Source organism: Anguilla rostrata, chromosome 19 (assembly GCF_018555375.3).
Source record: "Anguilla rostrata isolate EN2019 chromosome 19, ASM1855537v3, whole genome shotgun sequence".
NCBI classification, from domain to species: Eukaryota; Metazoa; Chordata; class Actinopteri; order Anguilliformes; family Anguillidae; genus Anguilla; species Anguilla rostrata.
Window position 1 is genome coordinate 6,052,496 of NC_057951.1, and position 25,280 is coordinate 6,077,775.

At 44.2% G+C, this 25,280-nt stretch overlaps 1 protein-coding gene across 2 annotated transcripts in view; it reads left to right on the forward strand.

The window, feature by feature from the left end:
- The first annotated feature begins 128 nt into the window (after window positions 1-128).
- The window catches only part of LOC135245627 (bisphosphoglycerate mutase-like), a 40,581-nt gene continuing 15,429 nt past the window's right edge, over window positions 129-25,280 (forward strand). For both annotated transcript variants that reach the window (XM_064318798.1, XM_064318799.1), the window contains exon 1: window positions 129-305. The gene's annotated coding sequence lies outside the window, so the exon portion shown is untranslated. The remainder of the gene's footprint in view (window positions 306-25,280) is intronic.

Genomic DNA, 25,280 nt, shown 5'->3' on the forward strand with positions numbered 1-25,280 from the left:
ATTTAAATGAACTAATCTGAATTTGTTTCGTCATTATGCGCATAGAGGACTTCACCTGGTTTATAGCGCAAGTGCCGTTTAGAAATTTGGATGCGCCGCGAGAACGAGCTTGATTAGGGTCAGGTGTGAAGTTTTTTCTTTTTTTTTTTAGAAATGGGGAATAGATGAAGTGTGATGTTCTGTTGTGTCGTTTATTTTTTGTTTGAGTCGTTTGCCGTTCAAATAAACAAACTTAGCGAGAATACAAAACCGTGTCAAGGACTTCGCCATGAAGGTTTGTGAGACGAAGGAAAGTTTCGTAAGGGGTGAGTAGGCCTACACATCATTTCCTGTAGCATTGGATTGTGGTAATTAGCCTTGAGCTTTTTTTTGGTTTCATTGATGTTTATTAAACACTTAGTAATATGTCCATATATGTTTGGATGGACATGAGATTTCACGCAAAGGTAGTTGAATTACCGGACAACCACTTCTTTTTGCCCACGTCCTTTCGAAATTTTTCAATGAAAAGGACGGGACATTAGACACAAGGGAGCGTGTCCGGGTTTGGGCAAGTGTCCGACTATGGATAAGGTGACGATATGTAGAGCAGTAAATATCGTGTATCCTATCGTTTTTGTTGACACATTTTGTACATATCTTGGCGTCTATGGGGTCGATTCGTGAATATACTGATGTCTTGAATATATGCCGTTGACAGGTCATCTTTTGGATAATGAAGGCTTGTGTGTAAGCAGTTCGATGCTAAAGACAAAGCCTGTTTGGCTTGCTTTGAATCGTAACAGTTGGAATCAGTTCAACAACTTCACCTATTTAGCTCCCAGGAATCCCATTAATCTTTCATGAAAGAACTTGTTGAATGTTATTGAACACTAAATCATCCTAATGATATTTTGATATATAGCCTTGGAATGAGCTTGCCTGTAGAGTACTTAAACTTGGAAAAGTTACATTTTAAAGAAGACTTAATTTGAAGGTGTTTGTCACATTGTAACAATGAAAGATTGCATCAAGAACTCTTACCTCCTGTAAAATATAGTGTACAGTGTTGTCAAAATATATATTCGTGTGTGTGCTTGAAAATAAATCTATAAACGCGCACACATACACAGCCTGTCTATATATATGTGCTGAAAGCTTATGTATATTTAGAATGGAAAATAATAATACATTGTAAATACTTTGACAATACAGTGATAAATATGGCCAAAATAGGGCCTTTCTGAAAGCAGCAATGTTTCGTATATTTGACTATTTTGCGAACATTTGAAATATCTTGATTACGTATTTTATTTCGATATATTTTCAGTTTGGGTCCCCTTTCAGTGAAACGCTTCACATTTTTTTTTCTATTGAAATATTTTCTCGTGCACGAGATTTGGATTTATTGCGAGAGCACGCCTATTGTATACGCGCTGATCCAATTAAATAATTACCTTTCAGCTTGCTAAAAGTCTCTACCGTTGAGCCTTGGGTCCATTTTTTTTTTTAGTAAGAACCGCTGTTTAAATGTCTGCGTGCTTTCTTACGATGCGTTGGAAGCTGTGGTGAGGCTGACACGGCCTCTCGCACCTGCGGAAGAGGTGTCTCTCCAACTGAAACCCGGCTCCCCGTGTGAAACCAGGCTCCCCGTGGGCCTCTGGGCTAAACTGGCACCTCGCCCCCCGCATTTCACAGGTTGTAGGGGGTTTTCTGTCACAATTCGCAAGAGGCTGCAGGCATGGAGCAAGGTGTCTGTGGTAACAAAGTCGATACAACCGCACACGGTTTATGAGTGGAATGTGTACAAAAGCAGAGGATTCTTCACAGGTGTTACTTCTTAATCTTCTTCTCAAAGTGCACCAGATTGAAGCATTGAACTGTTAAGATTTTACAGAATCTTCTCCCTGGTGAGGGTGAATGTTGACATATTGAAAATATATTTGGAGTGCCTCCTCAAATTCAAATACACAATATATATTTTTTTCAATATATGGCATTCCAAGTCAGTCTGTGCCTGCTTGGTAAGCACTCCGAGAGCTTTATCAGAAAGAATAAAATTTCTTTTGCCGTCTTTCTTTTTCTGTCTTTCTCTTCTCTCGCTCTCTCTTCCACCCTCCTTCTCCACCTCCCTATCCCTCTCTTGAATCATTTTCAAAATGCCATACTGATGAAATTGCTCCCGTTGGCCTGAGAAAAAGCAAAACAAAAAAAAAAAAGCTGCACATTCCAGAGACGCTGGATAAAAATATATTTGACAGCCCAGACGATTTAATGATCTGTTTTTAAATCGCTCTCGGGGTAACTGGAGTTTACTCCTCACTCGCAAGTTTTTCAGATATTAAGATACTCTTCTAAATTTAGAGATGTTAGATTGCAAGGTACACATTCTAATTTGCAGATAGCTTTCTAGTATAGAAACTAAGCAGAATCCGACCTTGTACAGCTAAATGCAGTGTACGGAGAGAGTGACATTATTTCGGTTCTGAAACAGAACAATAAACCTGATGATAAAGCACAGACGTAGCTTTAATTTGAAGGTATTTACATCCATATTGGGTGAATTGTGAAGGAATTTCAGCCCTTTTATACACAGTTCCTCCATTTTAGGGGGGCAACAGTAATTGGACGAGTGGCTACCCGTTTGTTTCTTGGCCAGCTGTGTACTGTTGCATCATCAGGCAGTTGTACTCGGCACAAGCAGTTGTACTGGGGTGACATAGCTCAGGAGGTAAGACCGATTGTCTGGCAGTCGGAGGGTTGCTGGTTCAAACCCCGCCCTGGGCGTGTCGAAGTGTCCTTGAGCAAGGCACCTAACCCCCAACTGCTCTGGCGAATGAGAGGCATCAATTGTAAAGGGCTTTGGATAAAAGCGCTATATAAATGCAGTCCATTTACCATTTACTCAGCACAAGCAGTTGTACTCAGCACAAGCAGTTGATTGCACAGTTTAACTCGTCTCTCCTGGGGTTTTTCTCTACGGCACCAAGACGTCATGTGACTGCGCTATACTGTAGCCAGTTGCGCATAACAAGTCATGAAAAACAAGCCTAGCAAAGCCAGCATTCCCAACGCCCATGACAGGCCTCAACATAAAACATTTCAGAACCGGCATACCACGTCGCCTAGCGTAGCAAAAACCCGTTCGGGGTGAACTTCCTGTTCGGTCGATGGTCCATCGGAACATAGCGCATAGCCTATTAACTAAGCCCCTGGTTTTCCTGGGTCGGTTTCCTGAGTCGGTTTCTGATTCGAAGGCGAACAGGGAAAATCGGGAGGCCCTGGGGCCAGAATCAGTTGCTCCTGCACTGGGCTGATTCATTTTTCCCATTGAAACTTTCAGCTCCAGTGCTTATTGTTGTTGTTATTATTATTATTATTTGTAGGAAAATGTGTATTTTGTGGATTTGTGATTCTTTGAGGCTTAGCACAGGACCCATGGTCGTGTCGAAGGTTGTGAGCTGAGCGATGCCCCGCCCTTAAAAACCCAGTTCGTTGCCACGGAAACGCCATGTAGCACTTTGCTGAACTCTCCCTCACCCGGACCAGCATGCCTTGCGGCACCGTGTTCAAAGCCTTGGATGAATTATGACTCGTACATTAAAATGTTGCACAGATGCAATGAGCAAATTTTCCTGCTCCACCCCAACATTCCCTCCTTCCTTTCTGTAGCTCTCTCTCTGTCCTTCTTCTGTTCCGTTTACGGTTGACCTAAAATGACACATTTTCGTTGTGTTTGAATCTGGGGTTTTATATGAAAGATGTTGTATATGAATGAATACCTCTATAGGTGCAACAAAATATATCAATATATATAGTCATGGATGACACTGACTCTAATACATTGAAAATTGTACTCTTGAATATATGAAGCCAGATCACATGACATGTATTTTCAATAGCTCTGGATACCTATATGTGTGTGTATATATATATATATATATATATGTGTGTGTGTGTGTGTATATATCTATGTGTGTGTGTGTGTGTATATTTATATATATGTGTATATATATATATATATGTGTGTGTGTATATGTATGTGTAATATATATATATATATATAATGTATATATGTGTATATATGTATATATATGTATATGTGTATATATATATATATATATATATGTATGTATATATGTGTATATATATATATATATATATATGTATGTGTATATGTATGTATATGTATGTATGTATGTATATATTTATGTATATGTATATATATATGTATGTGTATATGTATGTATATGTATGTATGTATGTGTGTGTGTGTATATATATATTATTTATAATAATTTATATGGCAAATAAGTTTCTTTTTTTATATTTAGCATACTATATCTTGATTGTGTAAAATGTTCGTGACAAGGTTGCGATTGATCCCCATTCAAACTACAGTACGACCCACGTCTGTAAAATGGTGTATTCTCTGCAGGCAGCGAACGGTTCCAGGCGTGTAGCTGGAGGGGTCAGATGTTAATGTGGCGTCTTTTCACTGTAGATCAGTAATGGCCGGCACATTTATTCTCTTTTAACACTTTGGCAGAAATTCCAAGAGAGCAAGCGGTGTGTGTGTGTGTGCGCGTGTGTGTGTGCGTGTGTGTGTGTGTGAGAGAGAGAGAGCGAGGGAGAGGGAGAGAAGGAGAGAGAGAGTTTTCAGCGCATAGTTTTTACAATATCTATTCCCACTGGATTCAGTTTAAGTGGTCTGATTGCCGTAATTGCAGATTAATTTCTGCCTTTAAGTTCAAAATAGCATTTGTTCAGTCTGCAGGAAGTGCAGTCTGTTCCCATGAAATGCACGGCCTTCCACAACAAAAATGAGCTGTATGTAGTTCTGAGTGTGCGCGTTGTAAAAAGGAAAAATAACAGGGAGGGGATGAGAAGCTAACGGCTTTAATTATTGCGTTTAATAATTTTGATGCAAATCCAGCATCCCTCAGATTTAAAAATTTTGCCGTTTACTTTCATGGTTCCGAACGGCTTCCCCGCATCCAACAGATCTTTTTATCGTCGTGTGATCTGGACTTTTCCTGTGAGCGCTCGGTACTTCCTCTCCCCGCCCTCTTGCTGTAATTAGTACGATCGTTGACCCCAAACGATCGTTAGAATAATTGGGAATGTTAGTACCGTCATCACACAGGCACTTCCTGTTTGCGTGTGGCGGGGTGACTGAGCCTTTTCACTGGCTAGTAAGACTCTGGGGAAAGGTACCACAGTTTACATAACATTTTCACTGAGTGAGCCTTCATAAAAGCTACGTAGCTTCATAAGCAGCGTACAGCTCCTTCGCAAGTGCTACATAGACATTCATAAATGTTTATGTCATTAACCTTAAATGGGCAGATGGTGTGATGTCACCATTGATGCAGCAGGGAACAGGAAACTGCTGGTGCAGTTTGTGCCAGTCAAGCATTCAAACATAACATAGCAAGTCATTGGCTAAAGAGCTAGCTATATGCGGCTAGCTATGTGTATGGATCTTTGCTCAGTAAAATGGTTGGGAGCTGTGAAAGAGCCCGTAGCTCCAGCCTATAGCCGGGAATGGAATATGTAGCATGGGTGAAGTTCGTACCGGGGCGACGCTCAGTCACGCTCAAAGTCTTTCTCAGAGAAATGGAATGCGATGAGACGCGTCTCTGACAGGTCTCACCATAAAACTGTCATTCAGAAAAAAGCATTTACATCAGCGGCCATTTTACAAAAAAGTCCCACTGCTGCAAAACCATGCCTCCTTTTTTTGAAAGCTTTCCTGGAACACTAGCAATGTAAACACAGTGAATGATGAAGCCTGTAGGGCCACAAACGCGTCTGTGTGCTGTGTAATGTAATGTAATGTATGCCAACGTTTTCGAGTCGCTGCTGTTCTGATGCTATCCCATAATGCCGCGCTGCTACATTTAAGACTGTAAAATCGGAGTGATAATTGGCTGGGTAATGGGTGGGGCTTGAATGTGAAACAGTGTTATTCCCAGACACCACTGAGTGACCACATCCACCCAGATGGATGAGGAGCGTAAAATAACCGTACGCATTTCCGAATCCAGGCTTGATGTGAGAACTAAAAGCTACTGTCTTGGAGAGGAACACAACACATGCAGTTAGAATAATATTAACCTGGCAGGTTAGGTTAAGGTATCATCCCCCCCCCCCCCCCCGATAGAGGGGAGACGATAGATTCTGGGCCCCAGGAAAGTCCCATGTTCCAATATTTTTGAGGGCCCCCCGTCAGGCAGGGCCGTTGTTGTCATCCCCCCCCCCCCCCTTGGCGCTTTGCCGCCTTCCTGGTGCCTCTATAAAAAACCGGGGGGTCGCCCCCGGAAACGCGCCACGCGCTCTCCGACATCGGGCGCACGCCGCGCCGCGTGTCTGAATCGCGCGCGGGAATCATGGGATTGCTTTCGCTTTTGTTGCTGTTGCTGTTCGTGCTCGCTGCGGCCGCTCTGCTTCTTGCCCTGCTCCGCGCTGCGTCTTTGTGACACGTTCTCTACATTAAAAAAAAAAAAATGGCGCCGTCCAAATAAAAGTGAATCGAATTGAGTTCTCTGTCTGAGAGTGATGCGAAATGGCGTTCTAGAACCAAGCGGGTTGGGATTCAGGTGTTTCAGAACAGTTACACGTTTTTCCTGTTGCTTTTTTTTCCCCCGTCCGTACCTTTCGCTGTGCAGGCACAAGGTCAACAGACAATGACACGGCCGTCTGTGACCGTGGCAACTGCGAAAACTGCCGCTTCTTGTGGGCTGCCTGACGCGTTCGTGTCAGTTTTGACTTTCGGGGGGGGGGGGGGGGCGGGGGGGGTTTTCGAGGGAAGGGTGAGAAATGTGTGGCGCAAAGTGAGAAAGACAACAGGCAAACAGAATCTTTTCTGTAGAGCGGTGGATTTTACTCACTCCTTTAATGGCGGAGGGCGGTATTTATGATCGCGCCGTCAAGCTGTTCGCGGAGTTTAAAGCTGTTTCGGTGTCGCTGGTTATGTTTTACAGGACTCTAGGAGGAAGCAGACTTTGCGGGGAGGGATTTAAAAAGAGACCGAGACCCATGTTTTGTTTGGATCCTTTTTGAACTACTGATGCAAAATAATAATAATAATAATAATACAGTTCCTGCTACACTGGAATCACTTTGGGAGATGTTTTTCAGACACGGACGATGACAGGGAAAAGCTGAGGCCTCAGCGATTTTTTTATTTATTTATTTTTTTCCGCTAAACTCTAACCCTAACCCTAAAACAGACGGAAGGCTGGACTCGGGGGACCGCGCCGCGCTCTGCTTCTTCCCCTGCTCCGCGCTGCGTCTTTGTGACACGTTCTCTACGTTAAAAAAAAAAAAAAAAAAGGCGCCGTCCAAATAAAAGTGAATCGAACCGGAATCGAATCGAGTCGTTTTCCGTCTGAGAGTGATGCGAAATGGCGTTCTAGAACCAAGGGGGTTGGGATTCAGGTGTTTCAGAACAGTTACATCATTCAGAATGCTCACAGTGTTCTAAAATCTAGAGTGAGGAACTGGGTCTTTCAGGATATTTTCAGTGTTCTAGAAACTAGAGGGTATTGTGAGATTGGAGGGTGGTGTTTGGATCGATGAACTGCAGGAATATGGGATCGATGAAGGCTGTAGGATTCTAGATCCAATTATTTGATGGATAATTGATATTTTGTCTGTGATCTGTTCTTGTTTTAAACCCTGAACTTCTTCAACACTGTTTTAGTTTATGTATTTTCTCATGTTGGTTGGTTTATTCTGTGTGCTACTGTTGTCATTGTAAAAGAGGTTTTAATCTCAATGTCACTTCCTAGTCAAATAAAGGTTTATTATTATAGATGCAGGCAGCAGTTACATTATATTATGCATTATTAGGTATTTATATCCGGAACAGAAGTCAATCTGATCTCAATCATCAGTTTTTCCTGTTGCTTTTTTTTCCCCCGGTCCGTACCTTTCGCTGTGCAGGCACGAGGTCTACAGACAATGACACGGCCGTCTGTGACCGTGGCAACTGCGAAAACTGCCGCTTCTTGTGGGCTGCCTGACGCGTTCGTGTCAGTTTTGACTTTCGGGGGGGGTTGGGGGGGGGTTTTCGAGGGAAGGGTGAGAAATGTGTGGCGCAAAGTGAGAAAGACAACAGGCAAACAGAATCTTTTCGCAGAGCGGTGGATTTTACTCATTCGTTTAATGGCGAAGGGCGGTATTTGTGCTCGCGCCGTCGAGCTCTGTTTCAGTGTCGCTAACGCTGTCGCGTTATGTTTCACACGACTCGAGGAGGAAGCAGACTTTGCGGGGAGGGATTTTAAAAAAACGGCGAGCGGGAAATCCGGCAGTTCGGGCCGATTGCAGGGGAAGCGCTGATTTTGGGGGGGGGGGGGAGGGGGGATTTTGCCGGGGCTCTGTTTGACCCGGGGGCTTTTTTTTTTTGTGAGACGCGCGGTTCCTTCGGGACACGGCTGGTGGGGTGGGGGTGGGGGTGGGGGCGGGGGGGGGGCCCTGCGAGGGGGCCGCCCTGCGAGCACACGGGCCCCTGTGCTGCCTCGCAGCTTCAGACGAGGCAGAGAGCGCCGGAACCTTCTCGACTCTTACGAACAGGGCAGGAAACCATGCCGGAGCGGCGGAGTTTTTTTTTTTTTTTTTTTTTTTTTTTTTTTTTGTGTTACTTTGTTTTTCATTTGTGGTCGCGAGGACGAAAAGTGCAAAAACATGCAAGGAAGCGCACGCACGCGCGCACGCAACGCAGCATGTGTGAAGCACCTTCCTCAGCTGATGAGACTGAGATGTCTGGCCTACATTTTGGTAGCAATACAGGCCCGCGGCGACGTGGTAAACTGTACGTGTGTGTCTGTGTTTGCGTGCGTCTGTGTGCGTCTGTGCTTGCATGTGTTCTGGGCTAGATTGTGTCTGTATTTAGGATAATTCTGCGTGCGTCTGTGTTTGCATGTGTCTGTGTATGTGTGTGTGTGTGTTTGCATGCGTCTATGTGTGTGTCTGTGTTTGCATGTGTCTTGGGCTAGATTGTGTCTGTATTTAGGATAATTCTGCATGTGTTTGTGTATGTGTCTGTTTTGGATGACCGTCATTGTGAGTGTGTACTTTTAATGAGTCTGCATTTGCATGTATCTGTAAGGGAATATGCATGTTTTCATCTCTGTCTGTGTGTGTGTGTGTGTGTGTGTGTGTGTGTTTAGTTTAATAGTTTATTTAACAGGGACCTTGCACAACATAGTAGTTGCACCAGAGTCCTCCAAGTAGCTAATTTATGTCTGTGGTCCCTGGGCAGGAACATGCTAACATTGTAGTCACAAGACAGGATACACATATCACACAGGTCAATATGACGACATACTATGCATGAAACGAGGTAAGATACTATAAATACAAAAACCAATGAGGGTAGAGAAAAGAAGCATCGTGTGAACTTTTTACAGTAGGCCATGTCAAGGGCAAGTTTAATGTTTTGTGTGTGTGTGTGTGTCTGTGTGCCTGTTTGAACACATTTCATTAATAACCCCGAATTTAAAAGTGAAAGTGTAAAAAGTATACTCTTTTTACAAGCAGGGCACCCTCACCTCTAATCCCAAATAGTCCCCCTTTCAGCTGACACGCTTGCAAAATTTGTTCCCCCGGAAGTTCGGCAGAAGTCGGAAAGCAAATTAGCCTTAAATGCGGCGCGGTGAAAGGGAGCGGGCGAAGGCGAAGGGGGCGGCCGTATCAAGATTAGCGGGGTTTAGAGATGTTAATGTCCTCGCCTTCGGGCGTTCGGGGCGGACGCCTCGTTTCAGAAGGCCCCCTATCTAGATCCGGCCAGACGCTCCCCGCCTCCTCCAAACCCTCGGTCGGAGAGATTTCGGTGAATATCTCCGATCCGCACGTTGGGACTCAGAAATGCGTTTGAATCGTGCGTCTGTTTTTAAAAAAAAAATGTCTGCTTTTCCGTGGACTGTCTGCAGCCCGATCGTAAATGGGATTATGGGATTACTTCATTTGGGCGGATTATTAGAAGATTCGCCCCCCCCCCCCAATCCCAGCATGCTTTGTACGTTCGCTTCAGTGTTCTTCGCCGGAGAAGGGACCGAAGTCAGCAAAAAGACGTTTCAGCGACCAAAGAGATACCCATTAAGGCCAGGCTGCCGCTTTCAGACGGGTTTGAGTTTCCTGTCTCCGCCTAATGTTAGATTGGGTTCCTCTCCCGTCATAAAGAAGATGAATGGCGCACTCGGACGGAGCCGCGAGTGAACGTCCACCGCCGCCCCTCTTTGAAAACGATTCCCTTTTGTGTTCTTCTTCAACCCTTATCAGTCTGAAACTACAAATCCCAGAAGCACTGCTTTGAAAGGTCAACGGTGACAACGCTCTCAAAACTGATGTGTTAAAAACAACCCATAACGTGTCATTTTTTTCTTTGACACACCTCCATGTCTAGTTTCAGGCCAACACATTTTGTGTTACTTTCAACACAGTTTCTCTCTTTGTCACACCTAAGTTGTATATCTGCAACACAAAAGTAGGAACTTTGACACAAAATGTGTTGAAAGTGACATGAAAGTAGTAACAGAAAAAGTGCTGGATATTCACACATGCTTTTTGAGAGTGAAGAGATACGTCCTACCGCCACACATACTGTATTACAGACACAACACGCAGTCATAAGATAATGGTTATGAAGTAGTAATTCAAGAAAACGAGCAATTGACGAATGAGCCTTTGGAGATGAATGACCCAAAAAGATGATCAGTGGATGATTCATGGAGTCACTTGCTGGCCCCTCCCTCCTCCCTCCTCCCCCCTCCCCTCTAAGCTCTCACTTTCCACCCCAATTAGCATCTTTTAAAATCGTTTAGTGGGTGGAGACAGGCCAAAAACCGGTGCTGCTGCGCACTATAAGAGGCTTAGCAATCCCTCTGAATACTCGTATAATTAAGAACAGCGAAGAGCCCGTTAGAATTCAGGAGCTGCGGTTCCGGTTGGAAGGAAAATCGGCCCGGTCCCAGCCGGTGAGCCCGCTTGGTTCACTGACACCGTTTGCTTTAAACGTCACCACACGCGGGCCTTCTCACCTCCGCAGAAGCTTCGTCTCTTCTTCTCGTACTTTATTCTTCCTTTTTAAAAAATAAAATAATATCTCAAGCGTGCGTGGTGCGTGATGTTTTTGCGCGCGGTCATCGTCTAAGCGGCAGTGGAATCGGGGGGCCCGAAGCGGCACGCGAGCCGGCCCTCGGCCCCGCGGCCTTCATTAGAGTTGGCGGGAACTCGATTTGAGATAGCGATCGCTCCTATTAGAAAGCCGAATGCTAGATGGGGGTTTTTATATTTATTTATTATTTAAAATATGAATCTGTGGGCAGAATGAGGTGGCTAAGCGGCGGAGGTTGATGCGATTCCTGTCACAGATCTGGCCCCGGGGGGCGCGGAGGGTCTTCCGGCTTAGCTGTCGCCATGGTGACAAGGCCAGGCCCCCAATTCTCTCCTGTGACACCTACACTACCCCCGCCCCCCCCCCCCCCCACAAACCCATGATTCTGATTGGCTGTTTATCCTGCTTTAAAGGGAATGCTGAATGTTGACACTGTATGGTGTTTATTTCACTCAGTGTACATTCCTGTTTGGGGTGTTTGTGAGGTGATGGTTGCTCTGCGAATGTCATCTGTCATCATCGATGCTTCATTCAAGTTATCTAATCGTCTCCCCACCCTACACCACCATGTTGTCTATGTCGAATCAAAAAATTCCCACCCTGGTTTGCGGCTGTTCAGTGTTTTTAATGTAAAACCGTTGCGCAAGAGTACTCCATTGACGCATTGTTGGGAGTGGAATAGGGTTCCTGGGCGTTCTGCCAGGGCATCTGTAAACATCAGAGAAATGAAACCGTCTGAATTTTAATCACACGACGAGTGTACTGTCGACCTTTGACCTTTTTTGCCAGTTTTTCTGCCTGTACTGCTGATCTGGTTTATTGGTCTTGGCCTCATTCATATTCATGTCAGTTATCTGTCTTTGAACTTATTTATGCCCGCAAACACACACACACACACACACACACTCCACACACACACACGCACGCACACATACCTATGCACACACACACCTACATGCTCATACACACACGCGCAGGATTGTTTTTCATTTGGTCACGATTTATTTCCGAACTGCCTTCCAGTGTCGTTTTTCCGACACCCGTTCGGAACGTGGCGGCGTCTCCCGGAATGCCGACGGCCCCCCCGGCGGGCGGCGGACGGCGGTGTTAGCGCCTCCCGTCTCCGGGAGCCACAGGGACCCGGCCGATAAGGAGAGCATCAGAGGATCCCGGGTAATTGCCTCCGGTCCCCGGGAGCTGGGGAATATTGAACATCTGCTGGATTAAAGGCAGATTTTTTAAAAAGCGCGGACGCACCGGGGCCCAGTGGAGCGGAAACACCGCCATCAGCACGGGTGACGATGGAGAAAATAGGGGAGAAACACTCTGAACTAGTACAATATAATAATAATAATCACAATCGCAGAATAGTCAGAATAATCATAATGGTAGAAAGAAGGTGAATTCTAGAGCATTTTACTGCCAATGATGACCAACAGTTTGAATGATGACCAGCAGTTTCAATGATGGATTGGATACACTGGATAAGTTGGTCAGTGCTGTGCCCCCTTGGGGTTGTTAGCTGTACCCCTGGATGGGGCTGAACAGCTGGTGCTGGTTTCTCTCAAGTTGCCAGGACACGGGCGCCGAAACGGCCTGCGGTGGAGTGGGAGCGACCCGGTACTAATCCCCCTTGCCAGCGTGGTGCACAGTGCCACACCGGCCCATCAGGCCGGAACTGCAGCTTTGGCCCTGTGTTCATAATGCAGGCGAGTTACGTGGAGAAAGAAACTAAAATATCACCCAATATCACAGTGTCACCTTTCCCTAGCCCTACCTTTGCAGTAAAGTGCCCGTATAGAAATGCAACCCGAACTGCGATCAGCCATTTAAAGCTGGGGCATCCTCATGTTTCTGAGCAAAATGTAATGCATACTGGAAAGTCTGTACATTTCGTGGAAAAAGGAGCACACTGTGAACCTGACAAATTATTGGCAGGGTTTGGCGCTAAGTGCTTTGTGTAGGCTACCACTTGGGCGCAATACTGGGTAGCTTAAAGACGCTTGTTGTTTTCGTGGACGCGGATTGCCCTCAAACAGCGCGGTTTTTTTCCTACTGAATCTGCCCTCCCGGTGAAACGCATGAATACCGTCGTCGCCTTTCAGCAGCCCGGAAGCGACCGCGTTCCTCCGACCGTCTCGGGGGACGCTCACGCGCGTGATTTATGACCTCGCGTGTTTAGAGCCAGACTATTCCGACGCAGATGAAATTACAAATTGACTGGGGATAATAGACTGATCCGTTTGTTCCGAATGGGAAACGAAATCCCTCATAAATGCGCGGTCGCTGTGCTATTCTTTTTTTAAACGCCCGCTTTTCTTAAACGCGCGCTAATGCCGATAAACGATTATCTCAGCCCAAAGGCATATTCAGCGCGTGCTTTTCAAAAAGACATTTTTTCAGGACAGGTTTACGTGTGGCAAACGTTTCAAGCTCGGATCCCAGAGTGAATTCTCACTTCAAATAATTAAATTAGTCTGTGTGTGGAATTAAATTTTGTCTGTTTTGAATGGTTCTCATGTGATTAATTTTATTTGAATATATTCATATTTTCATTTTACTGTCTTTACTGTAAAAGTAAACAAACATGATTAGACTATTTTTAGTATTACTTATCAGGCCTATATAATGTATATAAATTAGGTAATAGTAAATAAATTAGACAATAGTTTAAAAAAGAAATTAGCACAATAACGGTTTCTTTTAATTCAATTTCATTTACCCCTCAAGAAAGCTGCTCATGAAACAACATTTCTGATTGTTTCATATCACACCTTAACTTCTCATTCATAGACAAGGGGGTCTGTCCTTACAGTGGCTATCGTCCAACTGCTGCAGAAACTGCAACCCTGGTGAATGGATGGGGGAATGAATTGCTTTCATGAATTTCCAATGTTGTACATCACACTGATGCAGTTGTGTTCCTCTGCATTTCCTGTAGGCTGTGCCTGTTCAGTCACAGTCTATGGTGACTCAAACTGAGATGCGCAATGCTGCTGGTTCCTTGCTGGAAATGCCCCCAAAATACACCTGCATACAGCGCTGAACATTTCTGACCACCTGAAGATTCTCAAACCTTCTAGCTTTTCCACTCAGTGCAGTGTTTCCTAAACTATGTATGAGGTGGATCCCGGAATGAGTCTGTAGACCACTAGGCTATGCTAGTATGTGGATTCGACTGGTCCCCGAGAGGTTCTACATTTCTAATTTGGGTCCCCATATTTAAAAAGTTTAAGAACCAGTGACTCAGAACAAAGCTTGACACATGATTAGCTTGTGGTTTATGATTAGGTTTTGATTTAATCTCTATTTGCGATATTGTCGCAGGTTATTTTGCACTCACCGCAAATGTTTTTCATCAGATTTTTGTAAATGTAATTCGATTCTTTCTTTCTTTGTTTTACTGATAAAGCTTTCCACAGAGCTGCTTGTAACCTCTCTTTCACACTCTCTCTCTCTCTCTCTGTCTCTCTCTCTATTGAGAGGTAACCTGTTCAGCCTCAGTATTGAGAGCACACTCGGCCTACCTTTCCTTCTGTTCTCTGAGGGAGCGCCTGTGCCAATAATGTTCCGACTCAGTACCCACAAATCAGAGTTCTTTAACTAGAGCAACGAAACAAAATGGCGTCCGAAAACCACTCCTGCGCGGTTCCCCGCGACTTAAAAATAGCCTTCGACGGACGCACAGGAAACCGGACAAAATTTACGCGTTGGGAATGTTTGCCCCTAACTTTTCCGGGAATGCTCTGGGAAGCAGAAACTGTTGGCTGGAGCGGGGCCAACTGGGTCATGTTTACTGGGAGACTTTTAAAAGGGGGGGGGGGGGGCTGTTTATTTCCCAAATACACAGGCTGTTACTAACCACGAGCAAGCGGTCCGTCCGCCCCGCTGGCTTTCGCCCCGTATGAATCATCGTCAGGTTTTCGGGAAAGGGGGCGACCCTCCTCGCCATTGAGGAGCATGAGATATCGGCAGGTTGCGACGCGTCCCGTTGCATCCTTGTGTCCACTCCTTTTACCAGCCAAGGGCACGGATACTGCACTGAGGACCGCTGAGGATTAACATGCTGTAAGTCAGCCTGTAACATTGACTAAGAGCGATTGGTTAATCCAGTTGAACTCTGGATCTGGCACTGTAGCTTGTGTGCGGTAGCTTATAATGCTTTGTAGGATTTGTTGTTTGATTCGCTGATAAGAACTATGGAATCTTTGAGATTGGCAACACCATTATGGTGTGTGATAACGTAAGACCATGTAAACGGCAGTATTGGCTGATGGGCTTTAATGTGTGTTCATAACCATGGTCTCGGATCAAATATAATTCTGGGCGGCGGTGTAGTATGATGGGTAAGGAACAGGAGAGTGGCATGTTACTATCACATGTTCACATATTGATGTGAATATTGAAACAGATATATATTGTCTGGCTGTTGCAAACAGAGTACTCTATGTATATAGCCAAATATAAAACAATATTGCTGCTTTCAGATATTGTAAAATATATATATATATATTTTTTAATTGACTGGTGAGCAAAAGCGTGCTGCTGCCTCAGCTCTCTCTGAATGCCTCCGCTCTTACGGGCCGGGCCCCGAGCCTAAATTCAGGGAGCCCCCAGTGGCTGTTTATGAACCCCTCTCCCCCCAGTTTTCCGGGTTGTATGGTGCCAGCTGGACTGGTTCCCCCAGACCCTGCTTTGATCTGGAGGGCCGAAACCCGAAAACCCACCGGTGCGAGCCGCGAGAGAGAGCCCCGCTTCCAGAATAGCCGCTCGCCGAGCCGCCGGTGAGAGAGCGCGACTCTGGCGAGACGTCAAGCTGAGATCTCGACTTGCCGAGGCGACCGAAGTGCGGCCTATCGAACGGAACCGAGCCCGAACCCGAACCCTGGCCAGACCCCTAAACCAGCTGCCTAAACCTCATCCTGTAGTTACAAAATCCTGCAAAATTCTACGTTCCTCACGGTTACAAAATCCTACGTTCCCTACGGTTACAAAATTTGCATTCTCTCTGGTTACAAAATCCTGCACTCCCTGCAGTAACAAAATTTTGCATTTCCTACGGTTACAAAATCCTGAATTCCCTACAGTAACAAAATCCTGAATTCCCTACGGTTACAAAATCCTGAATTCCCTCCCTATTGGTTGCCAAATTTACCATGAAGTACATTTATTTTACCCTCATATGTAAGCAAAATATTACTCTTTATCCCAGTTTTAACCTCAAAAATGTATTTTTATTTATTTTAATTATTATTATTATTATTATTATTATTATTATTATTATTATTATTTTGAGGTGTTAGGATGTTAGGATTTTGAATGAGTTTTTCAGTTCTTATACTGCCCACTACAGGAAGATTTGGTATTGTGTTTTGGAGACCATGTTGAATGCGTTGTTAACGTGCTGTTCACATTTTAACCAATCACCCTCCGCTAAGAAGTGAACTTGGAGTATCCCGTACGGAACGGAAACACACCCTAGTCCCAGTATTTAGAAATGACATACTATATGTCAAAAGAAAATTGTTTTATTTTCCCTTAAATACAGAATGCAGAAGTATAGGCCTGCGTCTTTATCTTGCAGCTAACTTGGCTGTTTCAATGCATTTGCTGAGGGTTTGCAATACGGCGAAGAATGAGGGGTGACCTGTTTCATAAACTGATTGGCAGCAGTTGTTCGTGGTCAGTACCGCAATGGCTGAAACAAATTCTTAAGTAGCCTATGTTTGGGAGAAAATAATCAAATAAACAGTGTATATTTTATATTTTTAAACTATATTTTGAAAGCCTTGTCAGCTGTATCGCTGTCATTCAATTTGTCATTTTAAAGATATTTTGTCGGGTCATTTCCTTATTTTGCGTTTAATCCACAAAGACGAATGTATGTTTTATATATACGCGTAGCTAGAATGTTGTGAGGAGGCAAAAAAACTCTCTTTTTTTATCGTAAAAGGGTATTTTTGCGCTGAACCGTAAAGCGCGGTGCGGGGCTGCCAGTCAAAGGGGAAAGGCACCGCCACACCAAAGGCTCGCTCTCGCCCGAAGGCGGCGCGTTCCTCGTATTCGCGCGGGTGCAGTTCTTAGAGGGCCTTTTAACTGGTTAAGAACGAAGCGTCGAGAAACTATTCATTTTTTAAGTTTGTAAGGTGGAATCGTCAGAAGGGTGACAGATCGAAAATTCTTCGAATCTTTTTATGGGACTCTCTCGGGTTGACTCCGCGGGCTGCTCGTGCTCGGGCCGTCACGGTTTTATTCTGAGAACCGGGCTTCTCCAGATTTCGCTCTGCGTGTGTAACCGGGTCGGTCGGGGGTTGGGGTGGGTGGGTAGGTTAGTCCGTTCCCATGTACTCTTCAAAATTTTGAGCCCTACAATATCTGCATAAAGTCAGATTCCCCTTGAAAAACTTACAGTCTCAATGGGTTTTTTTTCAGCTGAATAAATTAAATGTATAAATATTTTTTAAATCTTCCTCCACTCTTACTTTACAATAGGCCTACTTGAGTCAGAGGGAGAGCAAGTCAAAAACAGGTTTTCTAGAAACAATACTTGTGATTAATCTGTAGACTTTCTGTTTTTGTATTTTCCATCTCAGAACAGAACACTTTTTCACATGTTTTGTCTTTGTTTTTCTTCCAATCCCTAACTTCTCGCCTTGCCAAAATCGATAAACACTTTGCAAGCAGTTTCAGCTGTTATGTAACAATGTAAACTTTTAAAGATTAGCTACGTGACCGTTTTTAGATTATAATTCTCAGTAGTAGAAAGACCTTTATCAGACTTTTTATCAGATAGGACGGGGTGTGAAAATCGGAACTTAGATAATATCCGCAGTTAACATCTTATTTATCTCATGTCGTATTTAAATAGATCAGACCATTTAGTTGTGTCATTCACAGTTCAACGCTGCTCATGTGAATTTGGTGGTTCTCCTTTGCAGAAGTTAGAAATTCAAAGGTGAGGTCTGGAAATGTTTAATTGTTGGCTACTTTTCAGTGCTTTGTTGACAGGAACCAAGTGGCAAATTTCACTTTCAGTCGCACTGGAAATCAGGTTTGTGTGGTATAGTATAGTATAGCATAGGTTAATATAAATCGATTAAATTATTTAGTTCTATCATGGAGAAGCTTGATTAAGCCGCCTCGGTTCCTTCGGTTTTGGCTATCGTTTTCGCCTTAAAACTCTCGGTGAAAGTGCCTCGGACCTTTTTGGGTGTGCCAAGTTCAGCTTTTCGCTATTTCGTCAATTTACGATACCTGGATTTGGAAAGCACCTTACTCTACGGATCTCATTCCATGAAAGACCGTGTCGACTCCTGTTTTTGTTTACTATAAGGGGACTTGTATGATAACTGGCATGGAAAAACACTCTTTCTTTTGGAGAAGACCACGGGCCAAGACAGGTTTGACAGCGTTCAATGCCACGAGACGCTAGAAACTAACCGTGTTTCCTTGCAAAGTTCAGATCTACAGGTGTAGCCCAGTACTGTACGAAGCACAATTACAGAAAGGAAGCTGCTGTTGACCTACTTTGCCCCCGTGGCAGACAAATTGTATCTGTTGGAATGCAGCGGAGAGCTTTGGAAAAAATGCATGTGCTCAGCAGAAAACCAACATCACGGCCGCTTGTTTGAAACACAAACTGTATGTTTATTTGATTGCAAATATAACTTTTTGCGGTGCCTGTATTTGTATTTGTTTTACTTTTAGTGGTATTGTAAAGCCATTCAGACCTGGAACCCAAAAAGCTTGCTGTATATAACTTATTAAATTATGATAGTTGTAAAATTTAGATTCAAGATTAATTAAGGCATAATGCTATTTTCAATGGACTGGGCCGAAAATATAATAAATACAAGGTATAGTTATAATTACTATACCCTGTATTTCTTAAATAATACAATAGTTTTTCATAAAGTTTTTATTGGAATCCCTGTAAAACACAAAAAGATCATTTGCTTTTATCACTAGGAAAGTTTAAGAACCTTTGGCAGTCAGCAATTTAAAATAAAATGGTGATGTAATATAATTTAATGTAATATAATAGATCATTCTTTTTCCCCATTAGATGAAGCAATCCATCGGTTAATCAGAAGTATATTTGAAACGAGCGTCTGCAATTTCTTTATTTTTTTATTTATCCATTCTTATGAAACCTCAAAAATCTGGTTTCTTAAATGTGCATCGATGGCTTCCATTCTTTTTGTCACTCACACACATTCTTGAGTGGCAAAACAGCAGCTGTGTTTGACGCGACGCCGCACGTTGGCCGAAATGGGGAGAGAGTTCGTCGTGGGGTTGCGCGTTAGTGATTGCATCGGGTCCAGAACGCTGCAGCGGGTTGACATTTTGACGTTCCTTTATGACTGATGACACCCATGACAGTGACATGCTTGCGTGCCCCTACACCTTAGAACTCTTTTGATGTAGGAGCATGCAAAGATATTTCCACCGTCGACTTGTTTTTGGCGAAACGAACGTGGCCGCCGACTCGGAGCCGATGGGAACGGGCGTAGACCGAGAGAGCGGAAGCGTCCATCAGAAAAGGTCGAGTGTGGGCGTGTGCTCTAGCCTGAAGCGAAAAACGGACCTCGTGGTAATGGCACATTTCCCAGCTATGCAATGGATGCAGTGTATAGCAAAATGTGTGCGAAGTAACTATTGTATTGTATGTCTGATTTGACGTTATTTTTCAAAATTATCATTGCAATCATCTTGACCTTAGGCCCATTGTTTACCCTCACACTTCATACATATAAATATATATCCCGTATGTCCCAAACATTATGGAGCTTGCTGTGTGTGTGTGTGTATGTATGTATCTATGTATATGTGTGTATTGTAAATGTAATGTGTATGTAATTATTATTTATTTTTTTAGCTGGCAAGAGTTGCCAATTGCTGGACTGAAAAGGCAAATGAAAAAAGAACGAGACTTGCATTTACCTACAAGTAAATACTACAGATGAACCTTGATCTTAATCTAGTCCTCTGTTTTATTTTTGAGAACTTGAGTTGTGAAGTGGGGTTTCCTGGTTATTGATTGGCTGCTGTCCTAACCAGGCCTTCTGGAATTGGGAATTTATGTATGTATTATATATACAAATATTTGAAGTATTTTCAAAAACCTGCACCCACATTAGCCCTTTTTTAGTTGAGTTTGGACACCCCTGATTTAGATATATAAAAGGAAGTATTTATGATGTTGGCTTACCATTTTTGTGTACCTTTTCTCTGTACAATACCTGCTCCTTTCTTTAAAAAAAAAATGTTTTATCTGGTCTTACTTTATTTGAACTTGTTTTGTTACATTTGTATTTGTCTTTGCAGAAATAACAGTTCATAGTTAGATAAATAGTGAACCATAACAGTCGAAGTTGCGGCCCAATCGTCGTCTGACTGTCCACACAACAAAGCACGGATGTTAAAAGCTACAGTACTGCGAAACTTCTTTCAGTGGTCTTCTTTATCGTTTTACTTTTTTTTTGTATTACTGTAAATGTGTCCTCCACATAGTGACTCAGATTAAAGTATTTACAATGTTTCTTATCTTGTATGTGTGTGTGGGTGTGTGTTTGTGCGCATTTGTGTTTGCATGTACATGTGTGTATTTGAGCGACTGTGTGTGTGTGTGTGTGTGTGTATCAATTTGCAAGTGTGTATTTTTAAGTCAGAACCATGAATGGAGATCATCTTGAAAGCTTGTGCATTTAGTATTTATATTTGTAGCATTTAGCGTAAGTGACTAATTTTAGATAAAGAAATTTTTCATTTGGTTCTCTGAGCATGTATCCATTTGCTTTCCAGATTCAGGATTCGCCCCTTCGTAAAAACCGTTTCCATTTGAATTAATTTCGGCACCTTGGAGTTAAACGTTTTAGAGTGTCCATCAAAGTGCTTTTTTCTCTGTAATCTGGTTCGCACTCGTCTGATCAAGAAACCTGAGAGTACAGTTAAAACGGCGCATGTTCAGCATTATGACAATGCATGAGAGGGCAGCAACAATGGAAAATAGGTTTAGAGATGAGGTTTCAGAGATGAGATTAGACAGATATCGACTGATCGGCCCGTTTGAAGTTCCTGTGGTGTGTTGTCTGGTGGGCACTTGCAGGTATTTCCGTAAAATGGCGAAACGTAGGCGCGTGTAAATGCCGTGAAATACGTGCTGACTGCGTGCACTTTTGTGTTTGCGCCGTATATTTTGATCTCGCGTACAACTGCCAAAAATAACTAATTTTGTCCGTTACCGTACTTACAGAGGGTGCCGTAGCTCTAATGTTAAACTGCGAGCACACACACGGACAGACTGACACACACACGGAAACACACACAAACAGACTAATGGACACACCAGCCAGGATTCAGTTAAAGGCTCAGAGAATGTTTAAAATTGACTCTCCAGCACACTTATAGCAGTTATTTTTCGATTGAAAGTTAAAAAGAATAACTGTTGATTGAATCTATGCTGTAGATTCGCTCTGCAAGTCTATGTAGGCCACCCTGCAAGTCTATGTAGGCCGCTCTGTGGGTCTATGTAGGCTGCTCCGCTGGTCTATGTAGCCTGCTCCGCTGGTCTATGTAGGCTGATCTGTGGGTCTATGTAGGCCGCTCTGTGGGTCTATGTAGGTCGCTCTGTGGGTCTATGTAGGCTGCTCTGTGGGTCTATGTAGGCTGCTCTGTGGGTCTATGTGGGCTGCTCTGCTGGTCTCTGTAGGCTGCTCTGCAAATCTAGGTAGCTGCTCTGTGGGTCTACGTAGGCCGTTCTGCGGGTCTATTTAGGCTGCTCTGCTGGTCTATGTAGGCTGATCTGCGGCTCTATGTAGGGTGCTCTGCTGATCTATGTAGGCTGATCTGTAGGTCTGTGTAGGCTGATCTGCGGGTCTATGTAGGGTGCTCTGTAGGTCTATGGAGTCTTTCCTGTTGGGTACACAGGTACAAGGCTTCTGGGATTCCAGTAGTTTCCACGCACAAGCGTCCCACAGAACAGGAGCGCGTGGCTGCACACTTGGCGCTTAATTATTAAAGACAAGATCCTAATCGGATCCTAATCACCCACCAAACAAGATGAAATATTCAGCCTGCAGCCGTCTGTGGTTTCAACTGTGTCCAGTTCCCATTACCGAAAGGAGGAAACTAGATCTGTAGCGAAGGGCTAATACGTGAAGAGGGAGGGCAAGGATCACACTTTCAGACAAGAAGATAAAGAAGGTAAAGAAGGTAAACCATTCCACCAACTGGGCCTTATTGCTTGCTGTACTTTCTCCTGTTGAATAGATGGTGGCAGAAATAAGCAAAGAACTAGCATTACCGTGCTTCACTCCTGCAGTGATACAGCATTACCGTGCTTCACTCCTGCAGTGATACAGCATTACCGTGCTTCACTCCTGCAGTGATACAGCATTACCGTGCTTCACTCCTGCAGTGATACAGCATTACCGTGCTTCACTCCTGCAGTGATACAGCATTACCGTGCTTCACTCCTGCAGTGATACAGCATTACCGTGCTTCACTCCTGCAGTGATACAGCATTACCGTGCTTCACTCCTGCAGTGATTCAGCATTACCGTGCTTCACTCCTGCAGTGATACAGCATTACCGTGCTTCACTCCTGCAGTGATACAGCATTACCGTGCTTCACTCCTGCAGTGATACAGCATTACCGTGCTTCACTCCTGCAGTGATACAGCATTACCGTGCTTCACTCCTGCAGTGATACAGCATTACCGTGCTTCACTCCTGCAGTGATACAGCATTACCGTGCTTCAGACCTGCAGTGATACAGCATTACCGTGCTTCACTCCTGCAGTGATACAGCATTACCGTGCTTCACTCCTGCAGTGATACAGCATTACCGTGCTTCACTCCTGCAGTGATACAGCATTACCGTGCTTCACTCCTGCAGTGATACAGCATTACTGTGCTTCACTCCTGCAGTGATACAGCATTACCGTGCTTCACTCCTGCAGTGATACAGCATTACCGTGCTTCACTCCTGCAGTGATACAGCATTACCGTGCTTCACTCCTGCAGTGATACAGCATTACCGTGCTTCACTCCTGCAGTGATACAGCATTACCGTGCTTCACTCCTGCAGTGATACAGCATTACCGTGCTTCACTCCTGCAGTGATACAGCATTACCGTGCTTTCAGACCTGCAGTGATACAGCATTACCGTGCTTCACTCCTGCAGTGATACAGCATTACCGTGCTTTCAGACCTGCAGTGATACAGCATTACCGTGCTTCACTCCTGCAGTGATACAGCATTACCGTGCTTCACTCCTGGAAGTAGGCATATGACTTCAAAGAGATTTTATCAGTCTGCTTTTACCACTTTTTGGAAGATTGTCTATGGATAAGGACATGATGTTCCAGCACTGCTATAGCAAAGCCGTCGGGTTTTCTGTCTCCCCTCTTATCTCTTCACTTGCACTGCGGTTTTTGTGCTCAGTGCTGATAATGTTGCGTGTGATACCGGTCTCAGCAGTCCTATGTTAAACCTCCCCACTGAAGCTCAGCACATTGCTGTGTGTTTACACTCATTCTTCTCCACAGTATGTGGCATTGCCCATGCTACGTACATCCCTGAGGGATAATTAAATGGCCATTGTGATGTCACAAAAGAGAGGAGCTCCACCAATCAGAGTATGCTGGTAAGAACCAACAGAACAATGTCACAGGTGATTGGTGGATACTTTTTGGCTGCATCCTGGTAATACCTACAGGAATCCCAACATTGTTGCAAGGAAGTATCCACCAATCACCACTGGCGTTGTCCTTTTGGTTGCTACCAACATACACCAGGATCGGTGGAGCTCCTCTCAAATCTCTTCTCAACCATTAAGGTGAGACCACACCTGTCTTCACCCTATTTTATCATCTCTGACATCCCTCTCATCCCAACCGTCTCAGGAACCCTGACAAGAAGGACTTTGTTGGGAAAGAGAGTAAATGGACTGCATTTATATAGCGCTTTTATCCAAAGCGTTTTACAATTGATGACTCTCATTCGCCAGAGCTGTTAGGGGTTCGGTGTCTTGCTCAAGGACACTTCGACACGCCCAGGGCGGGGTTTGAACCGGCAACCCTCCGACCGCCAGACAATCGGTCTTACCTCCTGAGCTATGTCGTCCCAGAGTGTGGAGTCAGTCAGTGTTCAAGGGGCGTAAGGAGATGGGGACCCCAAATGAGACCTCTCTTTCCCCTTCTTCTGCGAATCAGCCACTCCCCGCATGGCCTCATGTAGCTAGCGGAGAAGCGCTACCTCTCTCGGATGTTCTCGGCTCTGTCGTCATGGCCTCCGTAGCGAAGTGACGTCAAAACCCGGGTTCATCCGCGCCGTGCTTTCCCCCGCTCCGGAAGGTTCCAGGAGGGGGGGCGCCGTTAGGAAGCCGGCTTGGTTTGGGGAAAAAAAACGTTGCGGCCGGAATCGGAGACAGACGCCGGCGGTCTGGCGGATCCCGCGTCTGGTTTCTCGCACGCCGGCAGCGATTCTGCGAACGGCGCGATTTCATTGGTTTCTAGAGCGGGCGGGAATTTTTTCTGTTCCGGGGTTGAAAGGGTGAAAGTTTTTTTTTTTTTGCGCTCCATTTTGTCTTGTTCTTCCAGGTAGTAGAATTTATACGAATTCAGAGAATTAATTTGCATTTCAGAATTCGCTGAAGAAACAACTGACTCACTACAAAATCATTTCAAAATTAACTAAATTAAATAATCCAATAAAACGTAGCAAGATTCGAGTAAGATTCAGAAATGGGTTAAAAACTAGGTCAGTGAAATTCAGCACGCCCGTAGAACTCGACTCGACTCAAAAGACAACTTAAAACTCAACAACAAGAACATTTGTGAAAGGTACTGCCCATGCGCGTTTGGCTCATGCGAAGCAGTAAAAAAAAACAATCCGGCTTTACTCAATGGTTTTCCAGTGCTGCATTCATAATGCTTAATAAGTGCTACATAATGCATCATAACAAGTTTCATAAGAATAAGTCAATCTTTGCGTATCCTTTTTGCATACAACGCGACATATAATGTTTATAAGTACCATTCATTTTATAATCACTGGCTGTAAATCCTTACATCAGTTGTCATGTTCGTGTTGTGGATGGCTATGGATGGTTGTGTCCATTATTTAGAAACATAGCTCAGCTGAAATCATAAAAACATAAAAACAAGAAAGCAT